General features: G+C 33.4%; 1 long non-coding RNA gene across 3 annotated transcripts; it reads right to left on the bottom strand.

Annotated features, from left to right (window-relative positions):
* Nucleotides 1-4,203: 4,203 nt before the first annotated feature.
* On the bottom strand, nt 4,204-10,108 carry LOC133783180 (uncharacterized). Of its 3 annotated transcripts, none has more exons than XR_009870796.1 (6): nt 10,019-10,108; nt 9,079-9,315; nt 8,873-8,972; nt 7,729-7,785; nt 4,703-4,745; nt 4,204-4,554 (listed from the first exon to the last, which is right to left on the bottom strand). It is a non-coding gene; the product is annotated as an uncharacterized LOC133783180 (long non-coding RNA). The 3 variants fall into 3 exon arrangements; XR_009870794.1 differs by having other exon boundaries at nt 4,204-4,548; XR_009870795.1 differs by lacking the exons at nt 4,204-4,554; nt 4,703-4,745 and adding an exon at nt 5,027-5,663.
* Nucleotides 10,109-24,353: the final 14,245 nt, after the last annotated feature.

Below are 24,353 nucleotides of genomic sequence, written 5' to 3'. Positions count from 1 at the left end.
TGAAATATATATTTATATTGGAAGAGGTATGTAAGTAGCTTGCTATATCACTTAAGTGACGATACTATTAGAGTTCAGTTTATGGTTAATTAGTTAGGCTTGGTTTGTTAGCATTCTTGGTTTAACCAATTCTGTTTCATTTTAGTTAGGTTTGTTATCAATGACTTAGACCTTTCTCAGCCTTTATTTAAGCTGATTTGGTCCCCTTGTTTATAAGACTTGATATACTTTTTGATTGAATAATAAGTCTTCTTACTCTAATATGGTATCAGTGACCATCTGACCTTTCTTTTCCTTTGTTTCCATGGCACGAACAAGAGCTACAGGTCGTCGAAGTACAAGCCCCGTTCCTCCTCTTCCGGAGCCCTCAACGGCTGCTACTGATTCTTCTCTTCCGAATCCTGATGCTCCTCCTCAAGAACCCCCAATTTCTAGGGTTCCGAGTTCTCCCATCCATGTCTCGAACCGTTTCTCTTCTTTCTCTGTTCTTGATCGACCTGCCCATGAAGATGGTAGTAGTCCCTACTTCTTGAGCACAGGAGATCACCTGGCACTGTTCTTGCCTCTCCTCCTCTCCTCTCACAGACAAGAATTTCCAACAATGGAGAAGGGATTTCAAGATTTCCATTCGGGCTAAAGAACAAGCTCCCTTTCCTCAACAGATCCAATGTATATGTGTCATGAACTTTTGTTTTATTATACAATATTATATCAAACTGAGCAATTTATAATTTACCATATATATTAATGCAACCTTATATAAATATAATATGTTTTCTTCTAATTAAATTTTAGAAAAAGCTACTAGTATTTGTATGATTGATCATTTGCATTCTTGGTATTTGTTGGTAGAAAAATTGGAAGTCGTGAGTGGTGTGATTTAGAAGCTCAACCATTGCCATTTTAATCTGGTTATACTTTTTGCCTATAAATTAGCTTCAAATGGTTCAAACCTGCTATTCTTCAGCCTTTTGTTGTAAAATCCTCTACTCAAATTATAAGCTAAATAACAATTGATCTACAAAGTAGTTTGAAAATATTAAAGTCGGAGTCTAGCACAGCAAGTAGGGGTATTAATTGGATCACATCCAATGTTTTTAGACCTATCTGATCCGATCTAATTATTCATTGGATGTTAGATTTTTATAACCGATCCAATGCAATTAACTTGTCTCAGCCGATCCGATCCAATTATCCATTGGATTGGATCGGTTTTCTCCATTGAATGTGTCCCCTTGCTTATGTATATGATCGGATCAGATCCATCCAATATTTTTGAGCATTTATTTAGTTTAATTTGTTCAAATAACTCATAATATTATAAATAGAAAGTGTAATTTGTTCAAAATGAACAAACCACTGCAACCTCAAATGCAAACTCATGAAACTCAATGTAATTAAAAAAAAAATAGCTTAAGCAACCTTCTATGCAAGTAAAACAACTTATAAAATTTTATTTCCAAATTAAGGTTGCACATGTTGCACGTTAGGTTTCAAATGATGCAATAGAGGTTGTTGATATTGTCATAAAGGTTCCAAAAGTTGAAACGAAGGTTGCAGAGGTTGCACACATTGCAACAAAAGTTGCATACCAATAGCAATAGCTACCTCAAATGGAAGATATTTTAAAAGAGATCGCAAAAAGGTTGCATAGGTTGCTTACTGAAAGCTACCCTAGATGGAAAAGGTTTTGAAAAATGTTGCATGGGTTGCATACGTTACAACCTCAAATGGAAGCACACGAGCCCATTGCAATCTTAAATAGTAGTCCATGCAACTTAATGCAACTCAAAACAACTTGTAAACTCATTTGGAAATTTCATTATAATGTAACTCATGCAACTTACTGCAACCTCAAATGCAAACTCAAAACATCCCAGACGATAACTCACTGCAATCTCAGATGCAAACCCATGAAACCTCTAGAAACATACAAACCAAATACAATTTCAAATGCAACCCACTGCAACCTTAAATGCAACCCCAATGCAACTTAAAACATTCTGAAGGAATCCACTGTAACTTCAAATGCAAGCCCATGCATGCAACCACTATAACCCCATGCAACTCATGGCAACATAAAAACTAATATTCTATTTTCATTGTTATACAAATCATGCAACATACTTTAATGCAACCTCAAATGCAACCCACTACAACCTCATGCAACCTAAAGCAACACATGGCAACACATGCAAGCCTATGCAATTCCAATGCAACTCAATGTAATTTTAAATGCAACCTAAAAGAACCCAACTCGTCTAACCCATTGTAACCTTAAATGCAAACCCAATGGAACCTAAAACAACCTTAAAGGCAAGTCCATGCATCCTTATACAACCTCAAAGGTTGCAGATATTGTGACAGAGGTTGAGAGGTTGCAACTCATGTTTCATAGGTTTTGCAAATGTGGCGAGAGAAGTTGCAAAAGTTTCAAAAGTAGTTGAAACAGAGGTTGCATACATTGCAACAACCCCATACAACCTTAATTCAACACGATGTTCCCAATCTAAAAAGTCACATACAACCCCGAACAACTCAATACAACCTAAAGTACCTAAAGCAACTTAAAGAACCTAATGTAACCTAAATAAACCCACTGCAACTCAAATAAGCTAAATTAACACATGCAAAATAATGCAACCCAATTCTTATGTCAAATACCACCTAATGCAACTTCATGCAAATTCAAAAGCAACCTAAATGCATTTTTGGAAAATTTAACAACCCATTTCAACCTCAAATGTTAGCCCATGTAACTAACTGCAACCCAATGCAAGACATGGAAACTTAAAAGAACTCATGAAAATTCATATGCAACTCAATGCAAACTATGACAACTTAAAAAAACTCATGCTAATTTCATTTGTATGCAACTCAAGCAACCTACTGCAATCTCAAACGAAAGCTTAATGCAATTTCATGCAATCTAAATCAACTTCAAAAAACTAATATTCTACTTTAATACTCATGCAACCCACTCCAACCTCAAATGCAACCTCTTTCATCCTTATGAAATTAATGCAACCTAAAATGCAAGCTCAATGCAACCTGAAATGCAAGTCCAATGCAACCTAAAGCAACTCACTGAAATATCACATGCAAGTAATTGCAATCTAAAAGACATTAAAGAACTCTTTTCCAAATTGCAAAATGCAACCCAATGCAACTATCATGCAATCCAATGCAACCCCATATATAGTATATGTGAACACCATTAATAGAGAAAAGCCATGTGAACTGTAACATATTATTCATACATAGTGCACTTTACTAGAGGAAAAGTAAAATTAATTTGGGTTCAAACATATGCATTTGCTCCCATCTCTCATTCTCTTTTGTCCTTGGATTTCACACTCTAATATATCTTGAAAAAGGGGAAAAATAAATATAAATTGTTGTACATATATATACATATGACAAAAGGAGTTCGTTGATGTTATACGAATAGAGTGAGTTCAAACTTTTCTTTATAATCTTATAGGGGCAACGAAAGTGGTAGGAGGGAGTGAAATTGTTTGTCTCTTATTATTATATATATATATAAAGGTGTTGAGAGAGTTGATAGAAAACTGGAGTTGGGAGGAAATGGAAAGAAAAATGAATTGGTAATTTATTTATACTTTGAAGTTGATTTGAGTTTTATATTTTTAGTTACAATACGAATGCCAAATCTTGAGATAGAGAGAGAGAAAGAGAGAGATAGAGTGTGTGAAAGATTATAAATATATATATCATCATTGCTAAATTCAAAGCTTGATTTGTTCTCATAACTCACTTCTGTAATTTAACTCTAAAAAAATAAAAATAAAAAGTAAAGAAATCACCTTCCGTTGTCATATATTACAATTTGATTTATGTAAAATATTTATTCGCATAATCTAAAAGATATATGGAGTTTTTATTACAACAAAACTAGATTTTCATCTCTTTCTTCACCAATATATATTAATTCCATCATCATAATCATTATTTATATATATATATATATATGTTTAAAAGTAATTAACTACCTGTAAATCATATATGACAAAAACCATAAATATATATGCTTTAATTTACTCTCTCTAGATGATCATGCATGCATTGCAAATGAAAAAAACAAAAAAATCATATAGTTTTGAGAAGTGATAAGAGAGACCGTCTTTTTGCATTAAAATCTTTTATTTATATAGTATTGAATTAAGTATTAGTTTACCGTATAAATGAATGATAAGTTTTATATATAGGTATTTATAAAAAAAATCCCTAAAAAAAAGCATTAGATCTTAAAAAATATCAATATCATCATATTAGGTAACTCGGTCCAAATACATATTTCACTTAAGTGAACCATCTTTCAAAAAGTAAAGTTTAGAGAATCAAAGTCATCATAATAAACTTCTAGCTAAAAGGTTTAGCTAAAATTTGAAAAAACTTTCATGTTTCACTTTAAAAGTGAAAAACGAAATCTAAAGATATTTTGATGCTTTATTATTTGCACTAGATTTGAAAGCCTATTGCCGAGCCTAAAATGTGTGCCATGACCTTCCATTTGTTTCCATCTATCTGTGTCTTGGTCAGAAATGAAACAACAACAACAATATTAAAGCACTATTAATGTTAAAAGACATAAATATTATATTCATGAATGGTTTATACTACTTAAGCAAGTCAACAAGATATTTTCCATTATAAAGAGTACAAGGAAAAGAAAATACACCTCAAGAGCCTAACTATATGAAGATGTATGGCATCACAACCAACTGCATTAGAACCCAAAATAAACATAATTAAATTACTTAGACATATATAAAAAACAAATAGTAGAGTAGTAAGCTTGTTTGACATCCAACGAGAAGTTCCACATGTTGGACAATTTTCCAACGTCTCTTTATCTTTTCTAAATAGACAATAATCATTTACACATGCATGAATCCTTTCATATCCTAACTTGAATGCTCGAAGAAATTTTCTCACTGAGTACATAGACTTGAGGAGCACATTATCAAAATGTAGCATATCATGGAAAAGCCCTAGCATTTCATCAAAACATTTGTCCGACAATCCATTAGAAGTTTTAAGCTTATACAAAGCAACAATTGCAAATAACTTAGTGTATTTTGTGCACTGTGGATATAATGGAATTTCTGCATCTTCTAATTTTTTTGGTGAAATTGTCATCAGGGCCTTCTACATGTTCGTCAAAATCATAGTCATCAAGATTTGTAGCACTAAACACATTATAAGCATCAAAATAATTCATTTCGTCAATATCATCACTTCTAGATACTTCTTCCCCATGATGAAAACATATTTTGTAAGTTGGATCAATCCCATTTATGATCAAATGCTCATAAAGAATGCTGACATCTTGGTGACTTAAGTTTCGACACACTTTGCAGGGACACAATAATTTTTTTGGATAATTAGCCTTTCTCTATTGTCTCTACAAAACTCTTAGCGTCTTACTTATACTCATCTGAAGCTCTACAATTAAATGAAAAATATATACTCAAAATTATTAGAGAAAGGTATAACCTATCTATCTATGAATTTATTAACTTAATATTAACTAAGTCCTCGATTCTTATTACATGTTGAACTGTAACCAACTTTTATCAAACATGATGTCCAAAGTTGGTAATAAAAGCCTATATATCTTCCTTTTTGAAACCTTTCTTCTGTGAGAAGGGACAAGAAGAAAACTAACATATATAAAACAAGAAGTACAAAAGGCTATGCTATATGTGTATGCCAACACACAATACGTACATTCATACAAGTATATGTTATAATGAAACCAATCAAACAAACAAACACAATTCAATTATAGGATATCAAACACTGTTTTTGTTTAATTGTCAAATTTTTAATTAATTAAATAAAAAACTACTTATTTTTTTTAAGTGTTACCAATCAGCACCCAAATGTTATTATCTTTTTTTGCATGAAATGAAGTTGGAAAATGTAGATATTGGCTGTGAACGTGATATAAAAGAGGACATTATAAAGCCGGGGTAATTTGTTTGATGGTGGTGTGTTTGTTTGCAATAGAATGGAAGGGAGACGTCCCAATGCTCAACTAATTACTCGGGAAATGGGTTTTATTTCATATATTTTTTATTAAATAATTTATATTTTTAGTTTCTAATTATCAATTTAATTGGATGTTCAGTACGATTCTCGGTTTGAAAGAGTGGGATTGCAGAAGAAAATTATCATGACTGAATTCAATGACATGACATGAAAGGTTTGGTGATGAAAAAGGCAATTCGGCATTCTAATAATGAGATGGGATATAGGCCTCAAGTTCCGACTCTGAGACAAGTTTTGGAAAAAGGCCAATGGGAGGGAGAGTGTACTTCCAAATCCAAGAGTATTATGAGTACACCACCTCCTTGTGGTGTTGGGCACCACCGGTGCCCCTTAACAATTCTCGTATTCACCAAAACAAAATAATCTCAAACTAGTGGTTACAAGTTGTGTATACTTTTGACAAAGCAACAAATCCATTACAAAAGTCAATAAGTGTTTATTTAAGAAACTAACCCATGCCATTAATAGTCCCAATGAAAGAACTACAAAGACAGATTTTTTAGTAAATACTGACACTAAACAGTTACTTATTCTGATCTTTAGTACCACATATGGTTAAAACAGTCAACTATAGAATTAAATACCCTAACCATTGATAACATCAAAACTTAATATTATGTATAAATACATGAACTAGAGAGATCAAAAACCATCACTCTTTTCTCTCTGGTTTACTACTTCATCTCCAATAATGGTCAGTAAGTAACATTCTTTCTTCTTCTGATAATAATAATTTATTCTGTATTTTCTTTTTCTCTTTGATTTAATTCTTAATAATTATGCAGGACCCCAGAAGCTGCTTAGTAGTTCTGGTATCATTAGGTATCACTTTGTCAAGCTGTTTTGGCACTACATATGGCCAAAACATACACAATGTGCTTGATTTTGGAGCCACTGGAAATGGCACCAATGATGACTTACAAGTATAATTAACTTTTCTATCCAACAATGTTCTAATTCAGGTAAATTATTGGTATTACACACATAATTGTATCAAATCTCATTAAGTAGTAAATTAATCCTCCAAGTCCTTTTGTTGAGATTTTTTAAAGTGCTTTTCAGTTAAATTTTCACTTAAAGAAGTCTCTTCTATACAAGGGCTTGTTCTATTAGATGCATAGTTTTTTATACAAGGGGGCCAAAATATAAGAAGTTTATATAAGGGGGCCAAATTCATAATTTTTGAAAAAAATGGGAATTATTTATAAAATGGGAAGAAGAAGAAGAAAAGGGGTGTCAGGTTGTCCTTGATGATTCAGATTCCAGCTTCCAGATGCAAAGTACGAGAGGAAGGGTCATTCAAAAAATGCAAAGTAGTGGTGGGAACAAAAGGAACAATTACGTAATAATTTGAAGAGTAATGATATGTGTACTCAAAATATGCACTCAAATATTATATATAGTGATATGTCACTAGCAACCAACCATCTGCCAATATCAATTCAAACAACACATAAGTTTTCTTCCTTATCTCCACAGCACACAAATTTCTCAGATCCTACTTCACTAAAACACACAAGTTCTCAACCTTCCGTTATCACCGCAGCACACAGTAACAATCCCAGAACCTACTACACTATGGATGAATATTTAAGATATTCAAACTCCTCTAACATTTGCATAGTATTAAAATAAAAGTTAGAGACATACCTCTTGCAAACTATTGCCACAAAAGTTTCTTTGAAGTTCGTCTCAACACATAAACACCTTTACAATGTAATAAGATATAATGAAAGTGAGTCAAATTTGAATTAAATAATTAAATAATAATGGAAAAAAGGAAAAATAAAATCTAACTAAGGTATGAATGGTAATAATAAAAGTTTATATACATTTTGTTTTTCCAATTGAAAGTTGATATAAATGTATGAATAATAGTGAGTCAATAAATATAAATTTAAATAATTAATTATCACATATCTTTCGATAGTGAGAGCATACTAGCTAGCAAGTGTACCCAACAATAATTAGAATGAAAGTGACCTTTTCTTTTTCTTCTGTCTAAATTCAATATGAGAGAGCTTAATTAAACTGCTAAATACAACATGTGATTACAAGAACTATATCATCACGTGAATCATAAAAAAAAAAACTTTTGATATTCTATTTTGGATTAGACCTGACTTTTCTTCTCTTGAATATTAAATAACTATTCATGTAATACAGAAATATTAATAACTAGAGGACACAGTGATCATTTAATTTATTTACCATGAACCATAATATTTGTGATGAAGACCAAAAGGGGCAAGGATTTAGGATTCAGTGCATATAGTTTTCTTGGCAACCAAACAGGGGAAGCTATATTAAAACCAAAAAAAAAAAAAAAAACACATCCATTAATACTAACGAGGTAGCAGAAAACTCTCCATCTCCATCCTTGTCAAAAAGACAAAAAACTTCTTCAAACTCAACAATCTGTTCCTCACTTAGTACATCTGCCATGTTATTTCCCATGAAAACTTAATCAGGACACTCAACCTTTTAGAGAGAAAGACAGAGAGGACAGGGAGAGAAAGGGTAATAATAATAGTATATGTTATGATATTGTTGAGTATAGTGGTTTATACGATTGGTTTTAGGGGCTACTACCACAAACAAAATTAATTAAATCAATGATTTAATGCCTCTGAGCCTTCTGAAATTCTTTCAGAACCGACTGAAAATCATTAGCTAGCTTGGCATATGCAATTGTCTTGTCAGTTTGCAATTTATTAAAAAAAAAATCAAAATCAAATGAGAAAGAAGAGAGATTAAAGACTTTCCATGAATTAAAAATAATAATAAGACTTACTGTAATTTGATTATTATGTTGGTGATCGGCCTCACTGGCTTGACTGAGTTTGGATGAAGTCTCCTTCACCAATTGTGTGATATGGTTCCTCGTTTTGTGTCTGTTTTTTTTAAAAAAAAATAATAATTAGTAAAAATTGAGAAATCAGAAGATGATGATGATGATGAAGATGGTATAGATTAATAAAGAGGGAAGGGTTTGTTTACAGTTTTTCTCGAAGTTGAAGAATATCTTTGGGGGTGCCAAGGGAATTGACGAGGCGGAAGAAGGAAGAGACGGCGGTGTTGATTTGGAAAATCCCCGAAGCCAAAGCCTGAGATGAGATGGATGATCGTGGAGAGGATAATCAGAGGCGTACAACACTGATCGGAGAAGCCCGACGACTGATCGGAGGAGGCAATGATGACCTAGGTCGTATGGTCATCTAGAAATGTCACGTTTTGCTACAGTATAAGAAAAAGGCCAAATAGTTAAAAGGCCCAGTATTACTGGCTTTTCATTGTTTCTTGCTCATGTTCTATTTGTATTTATTTCAGTTTATGTCTTTGTTTAGCTACATTTTTCTTGCATACAGCACATGCACCTTATACTATAAGCAATAGCAAGATTAGCAACATAAAAAGTTGAGACAAATATGAGAAGACATTATTGTGGTACCCATCTCCCTAGTGTTCAAAAGGTAGAAAGATAGTATCACACCAAGCAGTTTTAAGCATCAAAGTCAAACACATGAAATATAGTTGAGGCATTTTATCAAACATATAAAGGGTATGAAAATCAACTCAAGCAAACCAGTAAACCATTATTGAATCTTTCGTTGTTAAAGATAATATAAACAAGGTTTATATATATAAATATACTTATACTACAAGTAATTTAAACGGGTCATATATATGAAATAAGTGTATAGTAATTTAAACGAACCAAGCAATCAACCAACCACTGCCAACTACAAGCTCAGTTTCTGCAATACAGTGCATGCTATCCAGAAATCTCTTCCCTTTACGGGTTGAATCCAATATGATACACCCTTCTTTCTCTCCCAACATATTTTCTAATAATAATTTTTAAGATTTTTTGTCCCAGTTCCAGTGCCAATTTTGTGTTATGACCACTTAATTAAACAAATAAAGAATAAGGGTGTACCAGCAAGGTGAGCGAGTACAGGGAGATTAAGGTGAGAATAGTCGAATGACCAGTTGTTGTTGTGGCCATCAGTGGACTTGAAGTAACAGGTTGAGTGGAATTTGGAGAAGTAGCAGAGTCCACAGCGGAGGTTGGCAACGAGATGGAGGTCCAGCCATAGCTGGGAGATCTCTCAGCTCTTGGAGTTGCTCATGGTTAGGACTCGGAGGAGATGAAGATGGAGGGGGCTGCGGCTGCGGTTGCCATTTGTGAGTGAGGATTTCATTATAACTTCTTAGATCTTGAAATTTCTGAGCCTCGCTTGCGTCGGTGAGAGACCATCAGTTTGTGGCGCATGTGGTCTCGAAGTCGGACGACAGCTTGACGGAGATCCGCCATAGATGGGTGAAGAAGATGCGTATTTGTCCTGTTGGGGAAGATGATGGGTGATGAGTTTCAGTGAGAAAAAGGGTATTATGGGAAGAGACACTAAAAAATTGGGCATAAATGAAAGAATTTTAAATATTGGTTAAAAATTGAAGGTGCCCTCTAAAAATGGGTATTCCAATTAATTTTTACTATTTTATTGTTGGCAAAATTAGGATTCCCGTGTGTTTAGTTTTAGGTTATTAGCCCATTTTTTAATAATAACACTTTGTTAAAAATGTCATTTTTTCAATGTGATATATACTCACAAGTGTTGTAGTGGTATCATTGTCATTTCATAAAAAAATTCCAAAGGGGTATTATATTTGTACCCAAAAAATATAAATAGGCACTTCATTAATGAAAAAAAATTAATTTTAACACTTTTTCTCAGTATTTTTTTTTCTATTCTTTAAATTCTTTTTATAAATAATGTATAATTTTTTAGAAAAAAAAACTCTTGTTTGTTATATTTTTTTGTTTAAAATTTTATTTTATTTAAATATTTAAAATATATTATATATATGTAATTTTTAGAATACAATAAACAAAAAAAATAGAAAAATATGAGCATAAGTTGATAAAAATATATGTTATATATTAATTTATAATAAAAATAGATTGTGTGAATCAAATTTTGAGGTGCAAATATAATCATTCAATATGAAAGAACAATGATATTTACACATCAATAATTAATATAGGCACTTTATATATTAAAAAGAATTGAAATAAATTATTTTTTTATAATTTATTCTTAAAAAAAATTTCTTAATTTTTTTAAATTCTTTAATTTTTCATTTCTTTCTTTCTTACATTACAAAATAATTTTCAAGATCAATTAAGCAACCTTGCACGTCCTTCAATACAAAAACGAGATTATTATACTAATTGCACTTTCTCACATTATTAAGTCAATTTTAATATCTGTTATAACAAAAAGTAAAGTTTACTACCGCTAACTGAAAATTACAACACATCATGTAACAACTATCGAGGCATTGAGAGAAAAAACACCACACATCATGTCATTCCCTTAACAATAAAGAGTCTTAAAGTTCCACCACCAAACGTGGGCAATGGATTATAATTCAGATTTCTAAAAGTCCTGTAAAGATTTCATGAGATATAACTTTATGATATATTATTCCACCACCAAACGTGGGCAATGAGACCAAACTCACTGTGCTTCCATGCCCGCTGCTGAGTTTGAGGAGATGTTAAACCATAATTACACTTTGAATTACTGTTAATTACATTTCCTTTTTCTGTTTTAGCTATAGTGGACATGTGTCCTGCTTTTGTCTCTTTATGTACGCTGTACTGGCCTTGTGCCTTATTAGAGCAATGTTATAATCCTAACTAAGCACTTGTTGTAATCTTAATCTTATGCAAATAACTAATAATGAGTTTGACTCAGAGAGAAAACAGAGCAGCAATCGAAATGCTTTTATTTTGCATATAATATCTTTATTATTATTCCTTTAAACTAACTAACAAAATATAGCATCGTGGAATAATTTACATTATAAAATATCATCCTTGCAAAGTTAAAAACACATATAAACCTCAAGAGATTCACCAGGACTTGATAAGGATTCAGTAATCAAAGAGTAATCTCTAGATCTAGACATGAGTAAGTTTACATTTTACAAGACTAGTAGTCTTTTGTTCTCTGCAGACGATTTAAGTAATAAATTAGTTGCAATTATTAGAGCAATGTTAATATAACATAAATGATAAACCGATACGACTGAAACAAAAAAATTGTACTTGTTTTCATAGCTCATTCCCTAGGATTGACAGAGCAATATAAGTCTCTGAATCAAAAATCTTTGTTTAGTTGTGCTTTTGTATTTTTATTTTCATGCTCAAATTAGCGTCATAGGCAACTGTTGTGAAACAATAACCTCAACTTTAATCTGCACACAAACACATCAAACCAGAAACAAAAGAAACCAAGAACAGATAATTGAAAAATAATGGAAAGGAACACAACAGATTTGTTTCGAGGTTCAACCAAAGAGAAGCTTTGGTCACGTCCCCGTGAACTCCCTTTGAGTTCAGCCTCTTTCACTATCAATGGCACAAGTTACAATCACTAATAATTGTCAGTACACAACATTCCTCTGTTATAAGTCTTTGAAGTCCCTTAGCAACATTCCTCTCACCTTACAACTCAGCAACTGTCAATACATGTGTTACAGAAAAATACTTTCTAAAAAAGGTTAGTGCACATTTTAGTAGGTATTAGTATATATATATATATATATATATAAAGAACCTAAATAACTAATATAATGGTCTTGGAATCTTGAGTGATCCACTACGTGACTTGTGTTTGTGCCATCTAATTGGTTTATATGAGGTCTGACTCAACAACAAATTCCACTTGACAATTCATATAAACTAGAAGAAGAAAAAAAGCTTCTCAAAGATGCCTGCTCAAACTTTACTCTACAATCATCCTTTTTCAATCAATACTTAGTAATTTCAAGATGTTGAAACTTACTAAGTGTTAGAACTTTGGTTCCCATATCAGCTGGATTCTCTTTACTTGGGATTTTCTCTATTTTGATTCAATTGCTAAAGCTCACAAAAGTAATATGGGAATACTACTAAACCATATTAAAGCACTTTTAGAAGAGCTTTAGCAATGTAATTACTTTACTCTATTTTGATTCACTATCAATGGAAGGAATTGGTTTTAGCAATGTATTCAGATTCTATTGAAGAAAAAGCTACAACTGGTTGAAGTTGTGACTTCCAGCTCACACAATTACCAGTTACTAACTAAGAACACAAATGAAGTAGATGACTTTCTTGAATCTTTATCACCTGCAAAGTCAGCATCTACATAGCCTTCAACCTGAATTGTATCATATTTCTTCTTAAATCTTAAACCATAGTCAGTAGTCATAGCTATGCATCTTAGCATCCATTTTAGAGCTACCCAATTTGGCTTCCCTGGATCTCCCATGTACCTACTCAGAATGCTAGTTGAATAAGCCAAATCTGGTCTTGTACAAACCATGGAGTACATAACTGATCCTATAGCATTTTTGAGTATGGAATTTCTCCATTTCTTTCCTTTCACTTTCTGTTTTGGGACTTTGCTTTGCTGATATTTGAAACTGACTAGACAATGGTAGAGAAGCGCTCCTCTTATTACAAACTCGTCTATCAATTTATTCAGGTATTCACTTTGACCAAGGAACAGATCACTAGAACTTTTGTTTATTTTTATATTGACTCCCATAATTGTTTTAGCTACTTCATGGTCTTTCATATCAAACTCTGAGCTTAGAAAGAACTCTTTTAATTCTTGCAATCTTTTGTTTCTCTTTGCTATAAGTAAATACTATGCTTGAATAATATCAGACCCTTTATAATAAAGACATGTATCATGCATGCTTTTTCTAAATCCTTGTTTGGTGATGAAAGACTCAAATTTCTTGTTCCACTGTCTTGGAGCTTCCTTTAAGCCATATAAAGACCTTTTCAGCAAACAAACTTGCTCATTTTCTTTATCAACTTCATAGCCTTCTAGTTGCTCCATGTATATAACTTCTTCTAATTCTCCATTTAAGAAGGTTGTAGTAACATCCATTTGTTCAAACTCTAAGTCAAACTGTGATACTACTAGAGCAAAAATTTCATTAAAGTCAACCTCTTCTTCCTGACTGAACCCCTTTGCTACTAATTTGGCTTTGAACCTTGGCAATTCCCCTTCCTTGATTCCTGGCTTTATCTTATAAATCTATTTACAGCTGATAACTCTCTTGTCTGTTGGTCTTTGAGTCAGTATCCAAGTTTCATTCATGACAAGTGAGCTCATCTCTTCTATTAATTGTTTAATCTATTTACAACCATAACTTTAACAGAATATTCTTATATTTAATGATAATTTGTAAATACTTAAACTTAAATAAAATAAAATAAATAGTTGAAAAAATATATGATATTTTTTAGATATTTTACAATAATAATTATTTAAAAATAATAAATAATTAAAAAAATTAAAATATGATATTTTTCAAATATTTTACAATGATAATTATTTTAAAATAATAAATAATTAAAAAAAAATTAAAATATGATATTTTTGAGATGTTTTAAAATGATAATTATTTAAAAATAATAAAATCATACATTTTATAACTTAAATAAAATTTAATTAAACTTAAACTCACTTATTATAATAATATCATATTAAACATATAATATAATCTACTGTGAATTAGCAACAAATTATTTTTTTTAAAGAAAAACTAGCAAGAAACTTAAATTTAAAATCCACGTATAATATTTAATATTACATTAAACATATAATATATAATCTCTTGTTGTCACTCCCAAATTCAAAAACTAGAACAAACATAAACTTAAACAAAAATAAATAAATTATTTAATTAAAATAGGATATTTATTTCAAAATTTATATGACATTAATATAAATTTAATAAAAATAATTAATAAATTCTATAAATAAAACTAAGCAAACGTGCATATTGCACGTTGCTTGTATCTAGTATCTAAATAAATGTGAAAAAAATATTTATGATAATTCAAATAGATTTTGAATTTGAATTAATATTTATTCTTTAATTAATTTGATAAGATAAGTTATGACGTTTAGCTATTTTTGAATAAATAAATTATTAAATATTATTATAAGAAAAATTGGTTGTAACACATCCCTAAATATGGGGATGCTACTCGCCAACCACAGTTCAATGACTATGGTTGGTGCGTATACAACATGTAAAAGATCAAGATTGGATCTTGATATTTTTCTTTTATTTATTTTATAGTTTAAATTTTAAAATTTGAATTTAAGTAATTCTGTTATAAATCTATTAGGAATAGAGTTTCAAAATATATGTGAAATAAAAATGATTCTAGAGTGAGAAAATTCTTATCTTTTCAGAGAGAGAAAATATATCGTAATATTTCATATCCCTGAAATCTGTCTCAGACCTAATATTCCAAGATCTCATGTGTTGAGAATATCTTGTGAATCAAAAAATTTCCTACCATTACTTTATGTGCACACACGTCTTTAGGTGTAGAGATACATCTTGGAAAATCTTGGTCCGAGTATTTAAGGGACTGTTTTGGATTGGATGTTTGTAGGAGAAAAAAACATAGCAAAGATTCTTGATAGTTTTTCAACTGGTAAATCTTCATATATTTTATTTCTTTATCATTAATGTTTTGCATATTAATGGATCTGATTATTTACAGGTTGTTTAAATAATTTTTTTGAAATTTGTAGGCCTATCACCCCGTGTTTTCCGCTATGCATATGGTAAACTAGTTACCAACACATAACATAGCCTTGTTGCATTAGTTTCATCATGTCGCAACTCATTACTTGTCCTCATTGTTGCATTAGTTTGTAGCTTGTCATTGTCCTTTATGTTGAACTTCGTTACCATGGATTTACTCGCCTCACTGTGTCCTTAGTCTCCATTCACTCCATCGAGATTTTGTTGTTATTCATTACCGAATGTTGTGGCGTGTCCACTTTGTATGCTCCTCCACTGAAGACTCCTTAGTGACTGCACGTATCTATCTAGTTAACAACATCACCTCGCAAGATAATGTCGTTGAGTAAACTCCCTAACCTATCTTTTTTAACTTATTAAAACGGCTGTGTCGTAAAGCTTGTGTGTCATTTGAACTTGATAGTGTCTAATTTGTGACACCCCGCGTCACTATGGCTGCTTTCTGGAATGACGACTGGCCCTACAAACCAAGACAAATCTTTCCAGCGTGCTTTGTCCTCACTCACACACTTCCTGGGAAAACTTCCTAGGAGGTCACCCATCCCTAGATTACTCCAGGCCAAGCACGCTTAACCATGGAGTTCTCAAGTGATGGGCTACCTAAAAGAAGATGCACCTTCCTGATATAGGTAGTACCCATCAATCAATTTAAGCCCTCTTCAACTGTGTAGTCCCATACCTACACAGTCTTAGAATCATTACACTTGACCTTCCCCAGACGGTGTGGGATTGCACAGCTTACCCGGTCTTTACCCTTACGGATCACGGGATTCTGACTGTCACAATCACCCCCCCTTACGGGCCCGACGTCCCTATCGGCCACACTTCCGGCTGGGTCAAGGCTCTGATACCATTATGTGACGCCCCACATCACTATGACTGCTTTCTGGAATGACAACTGGCCCTACAAACCAAGACAAGTCTTTCCAGCGTGCTTTGTCCTCACTTGCACACTTCCTGGGAAAACTTCCTAGGAGGTCACCCATCCCTAGATTACTCCAGGCCAAGCACGCTTAACCATGGAGTTCTCAAGTGATGGGCTACCGAAAAGAAAATGCATCTTCCTGATATAGGTAGTACCCATTAATCCATTTAAGCCCTCTTCAACTGTGTAGTCCCATACCTACACAGTCTTAGAATCATTACACTTGACCTTCCCCAGGCAGTGTGGGATTGCACAGCTTACCCGGTCTTTCCCCTTACGGATCACGGGATTCTAACTGTCACAATCACCCCCCCTTACGGTCCCGACGTCCCTGTCGGCCACACTTCTGGCTGGGTCAAGGCTCTGATACCAACTGTAACGACCCAACTAGTCTAGACTTTGGACCATTAATGACTACTATACTAATCTTAAGAAAACGTACATATGAAATAACCATAACTTTATTTAAAAACTGTAAAGTAAAGGTTAAATACATAAAAATTCATTTAGAATATGGGATCCCATTGTTTTGAAAACAAAACATAACTTAAATAAATTGGTTACAAAATTAAGTGCGGAAAAATAATACATAGAAATCATAACTAAAAGACTTAAAAACTTCATCCTCGAATCGAACGCGCAATCCACCGATTCCATCCTGCCTCAATACACATCCTCAAGCTGCCAAGAATCTTTCCGCCGCCATAACTATTTTCCTGCACATATAAACATAAAGGAATGAGCCTAATGCCCAGCAAGGAAAAACTACTAACCACATAAACATACACATAAAATTATATCATAACATATGCTAAAAACATATCATAACATATACTATATAAGACTATACTAATAATGGCCATTATGACATGTGATAAACCATCTACATCTCCTGTCTAATATTTGAGGTAGGTTAGATCACATGTAGTGTATGATAACCCATCTACGTCCCCTGTCTAATATTTGGGGTAGGGTAAATCATAACATAGCATATAAAAACATAAACTTATCATAACATATTAAACATAACATAACATAAAAACATAACATATCATACAAACATACAAGATCTAGCCTATTTTCCTTACCAAAAATACCGGAATATGTGAACAGTTTTGGGACTTTGGAACACTCCAAAAACCTTATGTTCAAGAACTTAGATTTCCTATCCAAGAATAAAGAATAAAGTTAGGGGCTGAGTAGAAAACTATAAGAACTTGAAGAAAATAGTACCAAATGAACTAGAGTTTTGGAATACCTTGAATGTTTTATGACCAATCTAAACCTTGAAACGAAATGTGTTATAAACCTTACTTCCCAAGTGTTTGGTAAGCTCAAAAATGATTAAGCTTATAATCCCCAACCCAAGTGTTTACACTCTCACAATAACCTAGCAACTTGCAGCCTCTGAACTTAGCTTGATGAATGAATGAAAAATGCTTGGTGCTAGGTCCTATTTATAGAGTTCTAGGAATAAAAATCTTCTAATTATAATCCAAATTTAAATTCAAATTTAAAATAGAATCCTAAGGAATAAAAATCTTCTCACTTTCTAAATCCCGTAACTCTAAACTAACCTATAGTAAAATCAACATATCTGGAGCTATAGGACTTCGATTTAGAATATCTTTATACCGTTAGAAATCTAATTAAATTATCTACAACCTTTTAGAAATACTAGTTTTCGAAATTCATAACATAACTGGGTCAAAAATAGGTCAGAAGTTACAGTATCCTAAAATTACGAAAAATCTATTTAATTATCTAAATCACAAATAAATAAAATATCTAAATCACAAATAAATAAAATTGTGAGTCTAAATATCTAAATAAATATCATGCTCCTAACAGATTCTGGTGAAGACTAAGTCTTATATTTCCCTTATTAAAATAATGACTCCTTAATAATCATGCATATGACAAGTGTCATAATCCTATTGGCTCTATCTAAGCATTCAGTTATAATAATCATCATATTAATAATGTAGAGTCCAAGAACTTTACTTAGCTAATTGTTTAGTAGTATTATAGTATGTTTAGTGTTATCTTTGTTACTATGGATTTTTGGTTCAGACCGGGAATTTTTTTGGACACTCATAGTAGTACTTATAGATTCTCTAAGTTTGACCTATAGTTTAAGAATATTAAGTATAACCTAAGGTTTGATTAATGTGACTGATATTAAGGATTATATTTACTATATTATAAGGTTTAGACATCAACCAATAGGATTTTAAGCACATGTTATGAATGGTGATTAAGGCTTAAAGATTTTTGAGGATTAAATATAATAAGGAGTAAAGTTTGAATGTTATAGGGTCAGTCAGCAGCTTTGAGTACGTTGAGGGCTTAGTCAAGGCTATTTACTCCATTCAAACTTAGCTAAAAATGTGTAATTTCGTGTTTAAATATTCAGCGTGTGCCGATATATCGCAGCTATAGGGGGCGATATGTCGCAGCACGTAGATACGGAAAACACGAAACGATGCACGGTCGCCTCGGGCATACTGGCCCAGGCGATATATCGCCTACAGGGGGCGATATATCGCCTCCTTCAGCATGGATTCAAACTCTTTTGAATTCATTTCCTTTCAGCCATTCAAACTCCTTCAACAGTCCAGCATCTTTTGAACGAGTCTTCAGCCTCTGCTGAACGATTATTCAAATGATTTTCACCTAAAATGCCATTATTTTTATTCAAGTAAAATCAAGATATTTTCATTCCCAAACTCTATAAATAGGACCTAGTACCCAGCTATTATTCACCATTTGCTCTAAGTTCAGAAGCTGCTAGTGTTAAGTGAGTGTGAGAGTGTAAACACCTGGTTTGGGGAAAAACTATAAGCTTAAACATCATAAGCTTATCAAACACTTTGGGAAGGGAGTTCTATAGTATTTCGGTGGAGGTTAGATTGATCTTGCAAATCTTTGAGGTAAACCCGAAACTCTACTTCATTCATTTCATGTTATTTCCTTTCTCAAAACCTTTTACTCAGTCCCCTAACCTCATTCTTATTTTGGTTAGGGAATCCAAGTTCTTAAGCATATAAGTCGGTAAGTATGTTTTTTATGGTTTAGTCTTTCCATCCTTTTCATTTCTTCTTCTTCTTTCAACTCACTCTTGTTCATTATGGTTTCAGGAGTTTCCAAAAGTCCCAACTCAGTCCATTATATCCCGGTAACTTTGGTAAGGAAAATAGGCTAGAATCAATATGTTATGTGCTTATGTTATCTATATGTTTTATGTTATTAAATGTGTTATGATATGTATGTATGTTTGTAGGCTTGGGCATATGACCCATATGGCTAACAAGACCCCAAATGGGTTATGGGCATATGACCTACTTCGCTAGTAGGACCTCACTAACTCCATGGGCATATGCTTGTTTAGTCTATGGGACCCCAAGAATAATGGCCATTATAATAAGTGTATGTTATATGTATTATGTTAAGTCTTTATGTTTTCTTATGAAATTATGTATATGACTTTGTGTTAGATTTTCCTTGCTGGGCATTAGGCTCACTCCTTTCTGTTTATGTGCAGGAAAATAAGCTTAGAGGCGGTAAGATTCGTGACGCTTGGAGGATGTGTATCGATGGTGAATGGAGTCAAGGGGTCGAGCGTTATTCGATTCGAGGATGTAGTTTCGGTTTTATGTCTTTTTACATGTATTTTCCGCACTAATTATGTAATGTCTTATTATTTTAAATTATGTTTTTGTTTTAAAGACAATGGGATCCCATATCCGTTTTAGTATTTACTTTGTAAATAACTCTTATTTTGCAAGTTACTCAATAAATTATGGTATTTTCGTAAAAATGTAAGTTTTATGTATAGTTTCGTTAATGGTCCAAATAGTCTAGAGTAGTGGGTCGTTACAAATAACCAGCAATATTAATCAAACCTTATGTTATAATTAATATTCTTAAACTATAGGTTAAACTTATAAAATCCATAACTATTGCTAGGAGTTTCCAACTAAGTCCCGGCTTGAACCAAAATCCACAATAATAAACATACTATAACTACTACTAGCTATTACTATTACTACTATTATCTAACTATAAAGATTTCTTGCTGTGTAGGTGTGGGACTACACTTCCGGCCAAAAGTGTGTGTATCCTGTGAGGACCATATAATCGATGGGAGATCTCGGACGAGCCAACTTTATTTATTTATTTCCAATAAAGATTGTTGCTATGATTATGTTAAGACTATTTTTTTTTTACTGGAATCCCATTTTGTCAAAATTTCTTTTTCATTTAATAAATATGGCGACATCTTGAAGGGAGCACTGACCCACTTGAAGCTGAAGAGTGGTTGAGGTAGGTAGAATCTATTCTTGACCACATGAGGTTGGGCAATGAAGATAGGGTGTCGTGTGCCTCTCACCTTCTGAAGAAAGATGCTCAAATATGGTGGGTGTTGCGGATTTTCCTAAGTGTGTGCAAGTGTACACAATCGTTGAACAAGTAATATAGTGAAAGTAATTTTTATCGTCTCCTCAAGGATTGCTAAACAAATATTGTAAAAATCATCATCAAACAATTTGGGGTGCAATTAACTATCCCCTTTTTTTTTATGACTAATCAATTAAACTAAAGGACAAAAAGAATTAGACAAAATAATTAATTTAGGCGGTTAACAATAAAGCTGGAAAATGACAAATTGCGATTACTATGATGATAAAAGTTAGGCATATCAAATCCCCCTAATTTGTAGTTTTGCCCCTGATGTTGCAACAAAGTTCATAGCAAAGTTCTCTTGTAACTAGGATTTCCAATTTAATGCACATGCCATTTTTCCAAATGCTCATGTTAAAATTCCATCAATTAGATTCGCATATTCCTATGCTAAATTTAATTTCAAGAACATAATTCCTAACATCAATCCTTCAAGTTTGCAAGGTGAATAAAATATTCCTAAGTTATTCACTAATCAATACAAAAGTATCAACATGCATCAATCAAGCATTTCCACTAATTTTTACCCTTTCGGAATTAAAACTAGCTTGTCTCTCACATAAGTTGATCATTCTCAAGCAAGAGATTTGCACAATAAAAATAGCTTAATTGAACAAGAGAAAAATTTCATAAAATAGTCAACAATTTGGGGGCAATTGCAAATTAGGGTTCATCAATATCCCTAACACAAATAACTTAAGTCATAGTAAAAATACCCAAATCACCACAATAAATATTCAGCATTATCTCAAGAGTTCAAGGAAAGAAGAAAAAGAAATTAAAATTATATGAAAGTAGAGTTTAGAAAAACAAGCCAAATTGATAGAGATATTCTCTTCTTGTCTTCTAACTCTTAAACCTCTTCTTCTTCTAGCTTCCTTCTCTTTCCTCTTCTCTTCTTGATGATTCAGCTCAAAGAAATTCAGAGAAAACCCCTTCAATGGAGCTTGGGCGGCTGGTATACTCCTCTCTCTCTATTCTCTTGGTTGAAGAAGATAATCCCTTTTTTTTTTGGGGCTCACAAAGGGTATAAACCCCCTCCTTCTCTCTCTACACGTGGGGGACAATATTCTGTTCCTTTTCAGAAGTTGCAGCTCCTTTCCACCTCATCTAAGTACATGCCAAGTGTGCAGACTTTATGTTGCTGACTGTCCATACTTTGCTGCAGCAAAGTTGACTGATGTTGCAACAACAGCCAGAATTTCAGCTCTAATATGATTTCCTTCCCCATGCTTCACTAAGCTTTCCAAGAACCCTCTTGCTATGCCTTCAAAATAAATACCACATTTTTATAACATAATTCCATTATTTTCCACAAGAGTTATCATTAATTAAAACAAATTACACAAACAAAGTTAAGAGACAAAGTGACTAAAACCACACAATAACAGCACAAACACTCAATTTCACCTAACTTTTTAAGTCCAAAAGCTCAATTAATAACTCTAAAATATAGAGTTATCAGTGGGACATAGTTAAACAAACTCGAGACGTGGCGGCCATGACCTGGAATGAGTTTGTGCAAGTTTTCAACAAAAAATATTATAGTGCAGCGATACTGGCTACACGAGTAGATGAATTTGTAGCATTAACTCAAGGAAACTCCACTGTGACCGAGTACGCACAAAAATTCGATAGACTGGCAAACTTCGCAGAAGATTTAGTGCCCACTGAAGTGATAAGAATTCATAGGTTTGTCAGAGGATTAAAGCCTATGATTGCCCGTGATGTAAAGATGACGAGTGTCGGGGTAACTACATATGCTGAACTCTTGAAAGGGCTTTGGAGGTAGAGCTCTTGGAGGACCGTATTTGGAAGGAGGGAGCCGCAAGAAGAGATGCAAACAAAGGAGGTGAAGCTTGCTGCTAGAGTCATCGGAGGTTCAGATCTGATTCGAAGGGATTTCGAATCTAGCTGGTGGAGGGATTCATCTAGCTTACTCAAGAGGATCTTGAGTGTTGGAATCGAGGGATTCAGGTATTCGAAGGGATTTCGAATCTAGCTAGTGAAGGGATTCATTTAGCTTACTCAAGGGGATCTTGAGTGTTGGAATCGAGTGATTGAGGTTTAGATCTGTAATCGTCTGAGGGGAGGCAAGGTGGTCCTTTGTTTGAGGGGAGGATTGTTGGGTGTACAACCAAAGTCCCACATTGGCTAGAAATGGGAAGGATCTTGGGTATATAAGGATGGACACTATCTCCATTGGATTGAGGCCTTTTGGGAAGGTGCCCAAAAACAAATCTGTGAGGGCTTAGGCCCAAAGCGGACAATATCATACCAATGGGGAAATAGATGGTGTCCGATGGTCAAAGATTTCTCCTATCGTATCATACTTGAGGACGTGAGATGGGTCTGACACATATCTATGCAGCATCGAGATGTGAAATACATTATGACTATCTGCTAAAGCTTTCGGTAGGGCTAATCTATATGCAACTGCTCCCACTTTGTCCAATATCTCAAAAGGACCTATAAATCAGGGACTAAGTTTGCCTTTCTTCCCAAACCGCTTCACACCTTTCATAGCAGATATTCTTAAGAAAACTTGATCTCCGACTTTGAATTCCACATCACGTCGCTTGGCATCCGCATAACTTTTCTAACGACTTTGAGCAGGGAGCATACGCTTTCTAATCAGTGCTACTACATCCTGAGCTCCTCTAACAGCTTCAGGTCCAAGTAGTTGCCTTTCTCCTACCTCGTCCTAATGCAACGGTGATCGACCCTTCTTCCATAAAGTAGCTTGTAGGGTGCCATCCCGATTGTTGACTGGTAGCTATTGTTGTAGGAGAATTCTATCAACAGCAAATACTCACTCCAAGATCTCGATGTAAACACCGATCCTCCATCGAATACTATTGTCTTAGAGATTCTATGCAGTCGTACTATTTCTTGGACTTAAACGTTTTTGTATTGATCCGCTGTGTATGAAGTCTTAACAGGAAGGAAATGAGCTGACTTGGTTAATCTATCTATTACTATCCAAGTCAAATCATGCTGCTTACTTGTTCGTGGTAAACTCGTCACGAAATCTATGGCTATATCCTCCCATTTCCATTTTGGAATGCTAAGTGGTTGCAATAAGCCTGTAGGCCACTGATGTTCTGCTTTCACTTGCTGGCATACTAGACACTTAGACACAAATTCTGCTATGTCCTTCTTCATCATTGGCCACCAATATATTGCCTTGATGTCGTGTGCCATCTTAGTCGACCCTGGGTGAACTGAGTACGAGGTACTGTGCGCTTAT

The sequence above is a fragment of the Humulus lupulus genome, chromosome 6 (genome assembly GCF_963169125.1).
Source record: "Humulus lupulus chromosome 6, drHumLupu1.1, whole genome shotgun sequence".
Classification (NCBI taxonomy): domain Eukaryota; kingdom Viridiplantae; phylum Streptophyta; class Magnoliopsida; order Rosales; family Cannabaceae; genus Humulus; species Humulus lupulus.
This window is presented reverse-complemented; position numbering and strand designations above follow the sequence as displayed.